Source organism: Taeniopygia guttata, chromosome 3, assembly GCF_048771995.1.
Source record: "Taeniopygia guttata chromosome 3, bTaeGut7.mat, whole genome shotgun sequence".
Classification (NCBI taxonomy): domain Eukaryota; kingdom Metazoa; phylum Chordata; class Aves; order Passeriformes; family Estrildidae; genus Taeniopygia; species Taeniopygia guttata.
Window position 1 is genome coordinate 5,081,144 of NC_133027.1, and position 14,287 is coordinate 5,095,430.

At 37.0% G+C, this 14,287-nt stretch overlaps 1 long non-coding RNA gene across 1 annotated transcript in view; it reads right to left on the bottom strand.

The window, feature by feature from the left end:
• LOC140683614 (uncharacterized) overlaps positions 1-14,027 on the bottom strand; it is a 48,491-nt gene extending 34,464 nt beyond the window's left edge. The window contains exon 1 of the long non-coding RNA XR_012054795.1: positions 13,024-14,027. This is a non-coding gene — a long non-coding RNA (uncharacterized lncRNA). The remainder of the gene's footprint in view (positions 1-13,023) is intronic.
• Positions 14,028-14,287: the final 260 nt, after the last annotated feature.

Consider the following 14,287-nt stretch of genomic DNA (forward strand, 5'->3'; position numbering starts at 1 on the left):
TGGATGATTTGAGATCACAGGAAGGTTTTATGTCTTCTAAGACATTTATATCAGCTAATCATTTGAAATGGAGGTGTAGCTTTTATTGAAATACCCTATTGCTTTGATGGGTATTATAAGACTCTATTAAATTCCATAAAAATAATTTATAATTCCATATGTTATTTTTCTTATTATTCATAGCTTTGAATGAAAAAATATTTTTTCTAAAGTAAAATTGCTTTACAATTAATTCCAGGCAGTGTTATGAACTTTTCTCTATGAGGCAGAAGATTCTTATGGTTCCTGATGTGGTTCTGTGCATGTGAAATAAAAATTCAAGGCTGTCATTGTTTAGCCTTACAGATGCATTAAAGGAGGTGGAACTCCTTAAGTTTTCCACCACAAGGGTTTCAGTGCTGGCAGGAGCTTTCCACATGATTTTCAGTTTTCCAACATCCTTTTTTAATGTCTAGAGTTCCGAACTCAATAAAGTATTGATCTCTCCAGTGATGAGCTTGGAGACAAATTCACTGCTATTCATTACTGACCCTATGTTACATATGTAAGAACATTATTAATTCTCAACCTAAATTTTTTGCTTGCAGATGATAAACCAAGTAATCAAACAGAGCTTTCCTGTTTAGAAGTATGGCTTCTCTTCTGGTATTATTATTTTTTAATATTATTTAATTAATATTATTTACTTTTTTATCATTACTTACTATTTATTACATCTATTAAAAAAGTGTTAATTAGAAACCAAACATTTTAAATATGTTGATGCTGAATAGCCATGTTTGACTAAATATTTCAAGTCATTGTATTTGCAACAGCCAAGTTATTTTAACTCTGAAAAATTCACAGAATTCTTTATGGTGTATCTTTTTTTCCCACTCAGGAACTTGCTGGAATAGTGGTTCTGCTTGCTTACAGATTTGAGGATTTATTGGTTTATTTGGTACTTCTGGGCATGCAGCAGGTAGTCAACTGTAACAGCTCCTGAATCCCAGCTGTGCCTACTAAGCACACTGAAACCTGAGAACATTGGATCTGCTGCAGACATTTATCCCAAAAATCCCTTATCAGAAATCCCTGTGCTACACTGCACCTCTGAAAAACACTGTTTGTAGCAGAAGAGTTTTATTCAGACTAAACTAGTTTTCCTCTGCCCTACAAGCCACCTCTTGACATAAGCAGTTTCTCTCCGTCTTTAAGCATCCCCATTTGAGGGACAATATCGATAAGGTTATGGAAAATCAAGTGTGGAATCACCCAGACATTTCAGATTTCCTGGAGGGTTTCCAGCAATGCTCTGCCTGTCTGCACCACGTTTGACTCCATGGTACCTGCACACCAAGCTAAGTCAGAGGGACTGGAGCTGCTGATGTTTTTTATCTCTGAGAAAATACACTGTAGATGATTTCAGAATTGCCTCAGGGTCTTATTTGTGAGGTTTTAGTGTGCATCAGTTACAAGGGGAAAACAGCATTAACTAGAAACCAAACAGAAAATAACTAAACTGGGTCATTCTACAGCCAGTTATTAGAAGAGCTTTCTAATCTCTCAAAGGCTTTCCTATTTCTGCCCAGACACTGGTTTTATAAAGTGTCCCTTCGGAGAGACAACTTGCATCTTCATTTTCCACTCCTGTCTTTCACACTTGTGTGGAAACCTTTGCGGTCATTTATCACCAGTTTGCAGCAAAACAAGCAGAACCTCTGAACCTGTCTCACACCAGAGTGCCATTAAGAAAAACATTTTTCCATTTAACTCAGTATTGTTCACATGTGAAATTTATCTCTCCTAATGAGACATTGTTCTCCATGGGTATTTTTCCCTCCCTATTTCATTATTACAGCTCCCTTTAGGCAGGTTTCCCTTGAGTTTTAATTATGAAAACAACACCTGTTTTCAATGCCACTGTTGGAGTTTTCATCTGCTCCAGAGAAAGCGTTTGCCTCTCTGTTATCTCCAAAGTCTTCCACTCTCTGCACTGATTTCCCAGAAAATGCTTTATCGATTTTATCTTGACATTTCAGTGAATGCCTCATCTTCCTCATTGTTCCTGCTTCTGAATTTTAGAAAGAGCTACTTACCTTTGCTCTCTCTGGCCTCCCAGTTAGGAAATACTTGTGATTTTCCTTTTGGGTTTTAAACCCCTGTGTGATCAGACCTTTTGCTGCTGTGCCCTGTGCTTTTTGAACCTGCTCTCTGGGCCACGGGGGAAATGGAAGGATTTTTTTTTTTCTCTTGGTCTTTAGTCAAACCTTAAGACATATTGCAATATTTCTTACATTTGCTCTGCTTTTAAGCTTGACTTTATGAGTTGTTTTCATCCTTCACATTTATGTTGGTTTGGATTAGAGAGCCTGATGTTGTGTCATGTTCAGTACGTCCATTTAATCATTAAATAATCCTGGTGTTGGCTTCAAAATCTTGGGCAAAATTTTTCTCCTAAATTATTCTGGCTATATTTGAAGTGTTATGTTAGTCTTCTATTATACTGGAAATAATAAATAGTGGTGAATAATAAAGCAGTTATTACCTTCACTGTCTTCTGCCTTTAATTCATATGCAATCTTTCATCAGTGCTGAGGGGCAAATAAGGCAAAAATAATAATTTTCACTATGTATTCATAATAACAATAATAATAAAGCAGTTCCCATCTAGCAATTTACACTGAAAGAACAAAGAAATTTAGTTTAAGAACATTGCTAGGCTTATAAAATATTTTTCCAAGAATCTGGACAGACCTGAGTACTAGGAAAAAAAAGCCCTATACAGAAATTTCTGAATTTTCCTTAAAGAAATGGCAGCCACTGTGTCAGAGCCAAGCAATATCCTGACTCACAGATTTGGATAAAGCAAAGAACTGGATTAGGTTGATATCCCAAAGCACAGCCATGTGTACAGGGAGTTTGGGATCTATTTTGTCCAGCACTAACCTAACAACTAAGTGACTACTTTAAACCAGAGGTTCATCTTCCTCCTAGAGCTTATAAAGATAAATAATCAAAGTATCCAGGCACTTGTTCTTAGAAAAGGATGGATCACCCCCAGACCTACTCTCTCAATCTGACATCAGAAGAATCAAACTTAGACTGAAAGTTTAAGTTTTTTACTCAGGGAAAGGTATTTTCCACCATAAATCTTACTAACAAAAGTGGTTTCAGGTGTCATTCTCGTATTCTAAATGAGATCACTCAGCCTGGCACAATAAAATCATCTGTGAAATGTTATTGGAACACAAATTATCACCTGTCCTTCCATGCCTCATTTAATGATTGTGTTATTTCCCAGTTAATCCCCTGTCTTCCCACTCTCAGAAATCCAAATAGAAATAAATTAAATATTGTTTTATAAATAATTAATTAAATATTGTTTTATTACTAAAACAAGAAGCTCAAGCAAACAACATTAGCAATGTTTTCTTTGGCCACTTTTAGGGTGTTTCCAGATGAAGAAGTTTAAAATTATGCCATGTCTGTGTCTTTCTTTCTTATCTAGTAGTGGTAAGTCAAGACAATTTAATTTTCACCATGGGTTTTTTGGATCAGTGTTACCTTACTGATAGAAATAAATGCCATAAGCATTTCTCACCCTGTTGTAAAATAAGCAAGTGATTGAAATTAATCTACTCTTAGATTAAAAATAAATAGTTAAATAGATAGATAAGCACTGTAAAAATGTTATAATAGATGATTTGCATTAACATCCCTCCTTCTGTCTTCTCCATTTTCTCTTATTCCTTCCAGACCTTGTTTCTCTTGAAACACATACAAATTTCTGGAGGACAGATCTTTAATTTTGGGTTTATTTGCAAAAACCTTCCCTTTGAATATATGCATATGCATATTTGTGAATGTATATATCTATATATACATAACGATTTCTGGGACAAGCTAAAAAAAATTGGCTTAATTAGATCTCTATTTCATTAAAGTATTCTGCTCTTAAAAAATATGATTTAATTTTTTTTTTCATTTTCTTATTTTTGAAGACTGAGAGGAATAAAGGTGAACTTAAATAAGAGGAATTCTCATGGACAACTACTAAAATTCACAGATCATATTTTAAAATAAGTAATGGAGAAAAATAAGCCTAATGGAGAAAAGCATACTTAAATAGTCTGCAAAATACAGAATTAACAGACTTTTCAGTTTGTTTGGAAATACTTTGTCTTAAGTCTTCTTTGCCATTCCAATCACAGATGGAAATTTACATTTGAAGATGGACATGAGCAGCATCTTTGTATCTTTCCTGCCACTTGGAAGAAATATGACAAATTCCCATCAAAGGACATGAATATAGATTTAAGCCTGCATTCTGACTTTTATCACAGCTTCTGAGGTCCTGAATTCAGGTAAGCAAAAGTATAATGAGGTTTTCCTTGCCCACACAGAACTTGCTGAGCAGCCCATCACAATTCCTATACCAATTTGTTTCAGAATTGTCCCAGTTTTCCAAGTCCCACCACAGGTCAACATGTTTCCTCTTCAAGGTGGCAAAATTAATTAGGTACCCCTGCTTTTCTGTTTTGTGTTGTAGTTAACCTTCAGTGCTCCCAAGCAATGATATTTTTGTGTAAATGTGTGCTACACTGGGGTTATCACTAATACAGAGGTGGTTTAGTATTACTACTGAAAAAAAAAGTCCAAAACTAAAGGTTTTAATGATAAAAAGAAGCCTTAATTAGAGCAGAAAATTTCAGATACAGTGAAAAGGCAATGACGAGTCATAAGGGCCATCTATTATGCTGGGTAATAGTGGATCATGTTGGAAAGGAGTTTGTGCAGCTGCATGATCAAAAGGGAGATGAAGTATCTCACAGTGGAGACTTGTTTTATGGGAAGGTCTTCAAGTTTTGGCATTGGGAGTAAATTTTTTTTTTTTCCTCAGGGGGTTCACAATATGTCCTGCAGGTTGTGGTTCAGGTTTTTCCTAAAATCTGAAACATGGGGATGAAGTGAAAAAAGAAGTGATACAGAAATCAATACAGGGAGAAGATTTCTTAATCTTCCAGAAGTTCTGCAAGCTCTGAGCAATTCACTATAAATTCACTTACTCTATTAATATGAATATGAACCTGTTCTTGTGGGAGGTGTCCCTGGTCATGGCAGGGGGTTGGAACGAGACCTTTAAGTTCCCTTACAACCCAAACCATTCTGTGATTCTGTGATTCTATCAATAGTCTATATCGTTGCGAGAAAGCCCCACAGATTCCTATTTAACATGCATTAGTATAATCTGTCCTTTAACATGTTGTGAATTTGATTCATACCTTATTTTTTATCTGAAGAAAAAAAATCCTAATAAGGTCTGAACAAGGACATTCCAATGGGGTTGCTTTGGTTTTGTTTCTTTTTTTTTTTTTTTTTTTTACATTGCAGCAAGAAAAAGAAAGGAATAACATTTTCAGCTCCCCATGATCCCAACAATTCAGATGACTCATATCCACAAAGTCATATTCCTTGAAGCACTGGCTTGCGGGAAACTTTGCTAAAACAACCAAACATTCATCAAGAGATAATTGCCAGCACTGGATAAACGTGCAGGAGCCAAAGAAAGCTGAGGGACTTTTTATGTTGGCAAAGGCCATTACTCATCGCATGGCAGTTGTAGCTTTGGAACTGCAAATGCTGCTGTGCTTTGTTACCTTTGGTCTTCACAACAAAAAAATAAATCCACAAACAACACAGAAGTGTAACAAAAGCCCTGCTAATGTTTAAATTTTATAGTGAGATACAGCCACCAGGCACAAGCAGAGAAGAATATTTCTGATTGGTTACCAGCTGTTGGAGCTGCACAGATGAGCTGGAAAGCAGCAATTTACAAGCTATTTCATATTTAAAACTGTTAAGTCCTGTGCAAAACAATGTTTTGTTTCTGCGAAAAACAGCAGAAAAAAAAAATATCCCCAGAACAAAGGAAACAGTCACTAGAACGAATTCTCCCACCAAAACAACAAAAATCAGATTTCTCTTTATTTTTTTCAGATATTTTATTTCTACAAGTGAATTAGTGTCATTTCTTTATGTTAAAAATCAGACTTGTTCCTTAGAAACATTAATTACTGCCATGTCATGAAGTGTCACAGTTTAACTTGCAACTCATTTTTTAATCATTGCTGCATCAACAGAGCTATTTTAATAAAAAGTCTTCCAAAATTTCTGGATGCAGCAGCTACGTAAATTGTGATTAACTAAGAAAGATTATGGTGCTTAAACTAGAATTGAAGTAATAAATGTTTATTTCAGGAAAATGTAAAAGATTTGTGCAAAACCATTGCATTCTATATATAGTCCTTCATTTAACAGCTCTACAAACCTGCAAAAGTTGGTTCTTGTTGAAAACTGCCAGGCTACATACAATGAAATCTGGAGTAATAACACCAGAGAGCTGTCAGTCAGCCATCCATCCATCTAATTGGCTTCTTACCATCTTTCCATCATGTTTTTTTTATAACTGGTCGCCTCTGGCTAAAATGCAAATCATGAGGAAGAGCCGTCTAGAAAAAGCTGCTGCTTTCTTAATTATCTGTCAGAGTATGGACCAGTGGACCCTGGGCCGCGGAGTGGAGTTATGCTAAGCAGAAAAGCATCATGGGAATTGCAGTGACAGCTCATTTTCCTCCTGTGTTTTTTCCGCGTTCGAATGACAATGCAGAAATACGGGTTTTTCCCACACTTTCTCTGAACACCTGGGCCAATGCTCAGGGGAACACAAAGCCAAAACTGTCACATTTCCAGACATGGTCTTATTGCTGTCACTGTGACAGGATTGTTGACAAATGCCAGCAGTCATCTCAGCATCTTGGGAAATGTCTGCCGTGGTTGTGTCAACAGCCTGACAGAAATTGTTAATGTTTAAACTTCTTCCACTGACAGAATCCTGTCTTGCTGACAGTATTTGTCATATGAAACTCAATCTTTGTCAAACTTGCTTAAAAATTAACACTTCCTCCATTTCTTTTGCAGCTAACTGCCTGTGTGCTTTTTTTCCCCCCTTCCTTAAGTAATAAGATTTCAACAAGGTAATATTCCACAGTCCACAATGAGTCCAAGAGCACAAGTACATTATGAACTTATGGCCAGCTTGTCCTTTTGACCTCTGCTACAATGATAATTATGCTTTTATTCCTTGCCCATTTTTTTGCCTTAGGATTCAAAGTTCTGAATTATTCAAGAGCCATAAAAATCCTATTTCTCAGTGTACAATGTGGAAAATCAATTAAACAGAGTTAGCTTAGCACTTATATAAAAATCAAGTTGCAAGTTTGTAGACATACATTAACTGAGTCCTCCTCCAATTTCAGTTTTGAAGGTCAGACCAAATGGACAGAGAATCAAGAGCAGTTAAGTTGTACCTGAGCACCTTATTCCAGCTCTAAATATGAAAGTTCATCAACACAGAATCACAAAGTGGCTTGGGTTGCAAGGGACCTCAAAAATCATCCAGTTCCCACCCCCTGCCATGGGCAAGGATGTTTCCCACTGGATCTGGTTCCTCAGAGCCCCATCCAACCTGGCTTAGGATGAATATAGGTTTGTACCAATGAAAAGACAAGCCACATAACCAATGCTATATATCTGCCAAATATCTGGCATGGCAATATCACTAAAATTTACTTGTGTGCATATGGCTGTATCCAAAACCACACAAACTAATTAATCATCAATAACTCACTGGGTGCTAAGAATGAACTAATAGCAGGGAAGATATTTTTTGCTTAAGGAAGAAAATTTGAAGGACAAAAGCGCAGCCAGAAACGTGGAGACCTTAAAAATGGTGCAAGGCATAGTCTTGGAGCTCCATTAGAGAGAATTTTCCCAATATATCCATACTGATACCCAACCCATGTCCCCTGGTGGCATTATGGTATTAGGATCTTATTAAATAAATTAAAATAAATTAAATAAATTTTAAAAAACCAAATCTTGTGTTTTCACATAGATTGGAGATTTTGTAAGAGTGATGTCCTGGATACATTTTAAAGCTAGATATTTATACCTTCTCCCAGGGATTGCTTTCACAGAAATATTTAGTGGGTACTTCTTTTACCTTTGGGGGAGTGAACCTATTCCACCAGCAATCCTTGCAGAGACCTAATGTTGTGTCCCAAATGTTTCATTCATATCAAATATTTTTCTTTGTTTACCTTCTCAACATGCTTTCTGCATATTGTAATTTTCTGACCACTGTAAAGGACAGAAGCAAGCCCTAGGCAGGCAAATGTTTGCTCACAGGTAGCAATGATATAAAGCAGTAAAATCAGAAACAATGAACGTGGACCACAGAGCTAAGGCTGCCTTTTTCTTCACTGACTCTGCTTTTCAGTGTGATCTTCTCCAGTTTCATAGGCTGAAGTGCTAAAACTTGGGTGTCTGAAATTAATTATGCAGCACCACACAAAACAAATTAAGAGATCTGACTCTTCAGTGGTAGTCAGTAATGGCTAAAGGTTTTCAGCAACTCTGTGAGACAGGTATTTCCATAAGCACTGAGTTCTTAAATAACTTTTGGCATTAGGTCTAAAGGTTGAGTTTGGACTTCTTATTGTCGCATCTTTCTTCTGCTGCTGGGTGTTTCCTGTACATGGTATGAGGACAGCTGAATACCTAAGGATGAGCCCTGGAGAAGTCAATATCCTGAGTAAAGGACTGCCTGCAAGACTAAGAAATGTGAGAGAAAAATGAATCTGTTTTCACAGTTCTTAATCATATGGACATTTATACACTTTGTGTCACCCAGACCTCTTTCACCTTCCCAGTAGATTGAGTTTGACTGACAAGAAAGATTAGGCAGTAAGTTTTCTGTGAAATGTTGGGATTTTAGGTGATGAACCTTCCAGCACCATGATATAAGTAGCTCATATTCACTGAAGAAAAAGGAGGTTTTCCTGGAGAACAATCAAGATATCAAGGAGGAATGGACTCCTCTTGCATTAAGGACCTGGGAAAACATTCTTCATAGTCCATGTATAGATTTAACAATTCTTAGTTGAGGTTAAGAAATTATTTAAGAACAAGGCCTTATTTTGCCTGTATCTTCACTGTCATACTTACCAGACTGAGGTAATTATATTCAGCTACTCTGATATGTCTAAGAAAACTAGAACGATAAGATTAAAGAAAGGTCTGGCATTATTATTTCTTATTTTGAAGTTTGAATTTCTATAACCAAAGTTTTACTCTCATACATCCTGGAGAGTGAAATCAGTCTGCATGTGTTTGAAATCTTGAACTTTTAAAAAATTCCTCACAAAAAAATTGAAGATATTGACTACACAATCATGACCTGAAATTTAAACACTGTTAAATTGAGACATATAAGGCTTTGCCAAGCTTTCCTGAATTTTGCATTGTCTAATCTCACAAAGATTTGTTTATGCTGGTATATTTGAAGCTGGTTATCAGGCAAAATCAGTTCTTTTCTTTGTACCGGAATGATGTCAGATGAATGCAGCAGATGGCAAAATTCAATATTGCCAATGTGATCTGTAATACTAAGAAAGTTTCAGTTCAGAGATTTAGAAATTCCTCATAAAGCAATGCCACCCATATTTATGGTAAATAAACTCAACAGACCAGCCAGAGTTCCAAAGGTAAATTTGTGCTAGTGGAAAGACGTATTTATGGGACTTTGTCAGAGCCAAGAGGTGAACTGATTTCCAACCCAAGTTCCAAATCTCATGTGCTCAGAATCTTCCCCTGTGCATAATAGAAATAATCCCATATGTGTCTGTCAGAAAGCATGCTAGAGAGTTGGAAACAAATCCATCCTGCCATTCCAGAGTTAGCTCTGGGTGAAAGTTATGTGTGTCTGTACAAAACAAAACTCTGGTCATAAATTTGTTTGGCTTTTAAGCCGTCTCTGTCAAAAATAAAAGTTTGGAGGTTTAAAGTTGATTTCCAATTTTCATTTATTAAATTGGCCTGGAAAAAGAGAGGGGTTTGACTGCTAAAAAGTGAGGAGTGCTCAGCAGTTTCATACCAGACACAAGCAGTGCAAAGACTTGAGCTGCACAGATGGGATCCTACCAGATGTAAGATGCAAAACTCAGCCCTGCAGTGAGAGATTCTGGATCCATGCAGGGTTCATCTGGAGGCTGCTGGAGCTGAAAGATAGATACTGAAAACTTAAACTGGCTTTTTGTGTTCCTTGGCCAGCCTTGCAGCCGCCTGTTCCTCCCCAGCTATTGGCACATCTGCACGCAGCCTCTGGGAGTGATCACCTGCACCGAGCGAAACTGAAAATCCTTCATTCTCCTTGACACAACCAAGATGATGTAAGGAAGAGAGCAGAGCTGAAAAGCCTGCGAGAGCAGAGCAGAGTGTCGAATATACAGCCTGAGTCCTGGGCTAAATAATTATCTCCGGGTATTGTATTATTTGCATAATTAAAAAGTTTGGCTGAATTTCCGACATGCTGTCTCCTACATCGGGGAGGTAGTGGGGGCGAGTTAATCAGCAGGAGGAAAGTGAAGGTTAATGAATTGTTATTCAGATGGTGCAGGCCCTGTGAGATTTGTGGATAATTGATACCATTTGGGAGCTAAGGCAGAGTGGAAGACGAGAGAGGAGCTGCTGCAGCAGCTAGACTGGAAAAGAGCAAGCAAATGATAACTTAGCAATTATCATTTTTATGGGTTTGTTTGTCTTTTTTTTTTTTTAACTTCTTTCTCTGTCTCATTCTTTTAAATTTTTTTTGTTTGAGTTCTCTCATGAGTTCAGTGGAATTAAGACGGATGCAAAATAATAATTTAAAAAATTAAATATCTGGCAAAAAACAACAGCCTTAGAAATATCATCTGGAAAATTGCCACATGGAGGGTGGAAAAGATAAATTAGTGTGTGCTGGAAGTATGCTAGCAGCATCAGCTTTCAGAGGTTCCTTTTATTTCAGTAGGGGATTTTTTTCAGCAGGCCAAATTCCCTTTTTGCAGAAGCCCAGGGTAAGCCCTGTACACCATCAGCCTGCTATTGCTGATTGCTCATATGCTATGCAAACATTTTGAGGACATGAACTCCAGCACCACTGCATTCAGCATTGTCCAAAAAGCTCATATCCCAAGGACCCTCCTCTTTTAATCAAGAAACCAGCATGAGAAGAAATCTCTGAGGTGACCTATAGCACCTAAATCTACAAATATGTGAGTTAAAGAAGCCACATTTCCTGAACTGGGCCATTATAAATCAACAACTTTAAACAATTCTTCTGAACTACCCTGCAAGGGGTCACCAAGCCATCAGAATTTGACAACATAAGGAAGATATGAGAAACATCACTGAGGAAATTCTGTCCAGACACAGCTTTAAGATGATTGTGATTAAAGATTGGCAAGAAGGAAGTGTTATCCATCTTGGACATATGTCCTCTCCAAGAAAATTATTTATAATTTAATTCAGATAAAATTATTTCTAATTTAAATTATTTATTTTAAAATATTTATAATTTAAGCCAGACAATATCCTAATAATGGAATTATTTAGGGGCTCAAAATAAACCTTAAGGAGATCCTTGACACTGGCTGCCTACCAACATCACTTTGAGACATTTCACAGACACATTTCAAATGCTTACTTTTGGCCCACAACCAAAACCATATCAACAAACAAGCTGATTTTTTTATCAGTACAGAGACAGAACAAAAAGTTATTTTAGCATCAGTGCTGTTCTTAGATAAAACTGGTAATTTTAATGTATAAGACTTCCTCTCAAGAAATCATTTTCAGGTGTCCCAAGTTTCCTGAATGGATATCTGTCCATTCTCTGCTGCTCCCACTCAAAAATCAAATGGTTTGGATGTTGAATATTTGGTCTTCAGCGAGTGAGCATTTTGTGAAGGACTGAAATCTGTGCTCCACACAGAAAGTTAGAGAGGAGAGGTTACTCAAAGCAGGGTAGGCGTAAATTGCTTCTGTTTGCTACTTCTTATTTAGATGGAATCACAGAACTAAGGAGTGGTTTGGGTACGAAGGAACCTTAAAGATCCTCTTGTCCCCTGCAGGAACACCTTTCACTAGACCAAGCTGTTCCAAGCCTGAAGTTAATGGTGAAAATTATTTGTAGAAAATAGTCTCAGAATACATTTACTCTGCTTTTAAGACATCTCATGGTTGCCGTGATAGAAACATGATACCTTCAGATACAGAATGTTAACACTGTGAGTCCCAAAGGTCTTGATGTGATGTACCATATAATAAAGGAGATTATGCAACAGCTTCAACGTATGGGACTTGGCAAAAGAGGGGCAAAGCATTGCTGAGGCATTGGAACAGGCTGCCCAGGGAAGTGGTGGTGTCACCTGCAACTGCTCAAAAGGTGCATGGATGTGGCTCCTGAGGATACAGTGTGGGGTTGGACACAGTGATGTTGGATAAATGTTTAGAATTGGTGATCTTAGAGGTCTTTTCCAAACTCTGTGATTCTGTGATTCTGTGAAAACACTGAAAACACTGAGAGTTAGTCTGATTTTAGGAAAAGCGGATATTGATCTGTAAGACATGCCTAATATATTAGTAAAGCCTAGTCTACACATTAGCTAAGAGGAAGAGGAATCCAGTACAGCTGCATTTTATTGGAAGGAAAGAGATAATTTCCTTATGGTACCATTAATTACTGCCTTACTGGAAAATCTGTATGTTGCTACCAGTGGAAGCTTGGTAGTATCCCTCCCCAAGAATGTGGATTCTCTTTCTAGGTTTTGCAGCAAACCCAAGTTTCACCCAAATGAATAAAATCAAGATAATATTTATTTGAACTTCAATAGTATTTCCCATCCTTCCTCTGATGTTAGTCTAGAACAACTCCATTTTCCTGTCATGTCCCACAGAACAGATATTTTCCTTTCTACCTTGGCTGTCTGTCTTTGAACTCTTTTTTCCCCTTATTTTCTTTTTTATTTTTTATTCTTTTTTTATTCTTTTTTTTTCATATTACAAGTTCCTGCACCTTTGAGACCTTAGCAACTTCAGGAAAGTTTTATTTATTTATTGAATAAAAAATTCAGTGGGAAAAGAACACACTCTCACACGTACCTGTATGGTGGGAAGGGGAGGGGGTGCAGAATCTAGGGCACAGCTTGCTGTGATGAAAAAGATGACAGGTGCCCCCCACTGCAAGCGTGGGACTGAGAGACCGTGGCTTGAATTTAAGGAGGATTCGAGTGACTTCAGGGAGAAATCTTCTACCTGCAGCATTTCCTTGTAGTTAAAATACACAGCACACTGCTGCAGCTAGTTATAGAGACAGGCAAGTGTGAAAATTAATTTAAGAGGCAGTTACACAGATTTTGGGTGAAGGTCTGAATAATGAAAATAGCACTGCTAGGGACATATTTTTGGCTGATTCCAGTGCTGAAATACACTGTAATGTTGGCTGATCTCAATTTAATACAATCCTGCAAGCAGGTGTCCTTGATGGTGCTTCAAGACTTCTTGCAAATAACTCCTTATGTCGCCACTTTTAAAATATGTGGGCAGTATTGTTGGACAGAGCTCATAAAATACAAAATAAATGAAAAGGGAAAAAAAAAAAAGAAACATGACATTTGCACTGAGAAGTGAAGAATATGAAATAACTGGGTTATGCTCTAACAAAGAGCATGGTGGGAAATGTAGCTCAGCAAATGTATCAGGGGAACTGAAATAAGAGTTAAATTAAAACTTTCTAGGTTGATAAATATGCTCTGGGTCACATAGCAGTGATCAGAACAAAGGGTTGGATACATACAGAGAGTTACTGACTCATTGCTATTTCCCTGCAGTCCATTGTATATAAAATACTGCTATTTGCCCTCCGTGTCTTCTGTTCATATTTTTTTAATTTTCCTGTCAATATTTGGGTGCTACTGCCTTTGATTCAGGAACTACCTCCATCCTCATAGAAATTTTGGACACAGTTTAATTAAATAGGCACATCAAATTGCCATGCTTACGACCTCAAACCTGAAAAACATAAATATAAAGGAAGATTTCTGAAAATCAGACATATTAGGCACCATTACCAAAAGACAGGATGAATTCTTATTGCTTCAGTTCAGTAAATCCAGTCACACTGGAATTTTCACATCCATGTTTCGTTTTCTAATACTTGTGCACTCAGTATAAGCTAATCATCAATATTTCCTCACTTTTAATAAAATGGGACAGCTTCAGGGCAATATTTTACATTAGATATTAAATATTATGGTATGCTGAATAACTCACTCAGGATGTTTTTTATTTTTCCTCATTGACAACCTCCATGTTCAGCTTAGCTTTCAGACCTCTGTTATCAACATACTTTGAGTTAGTAACATTC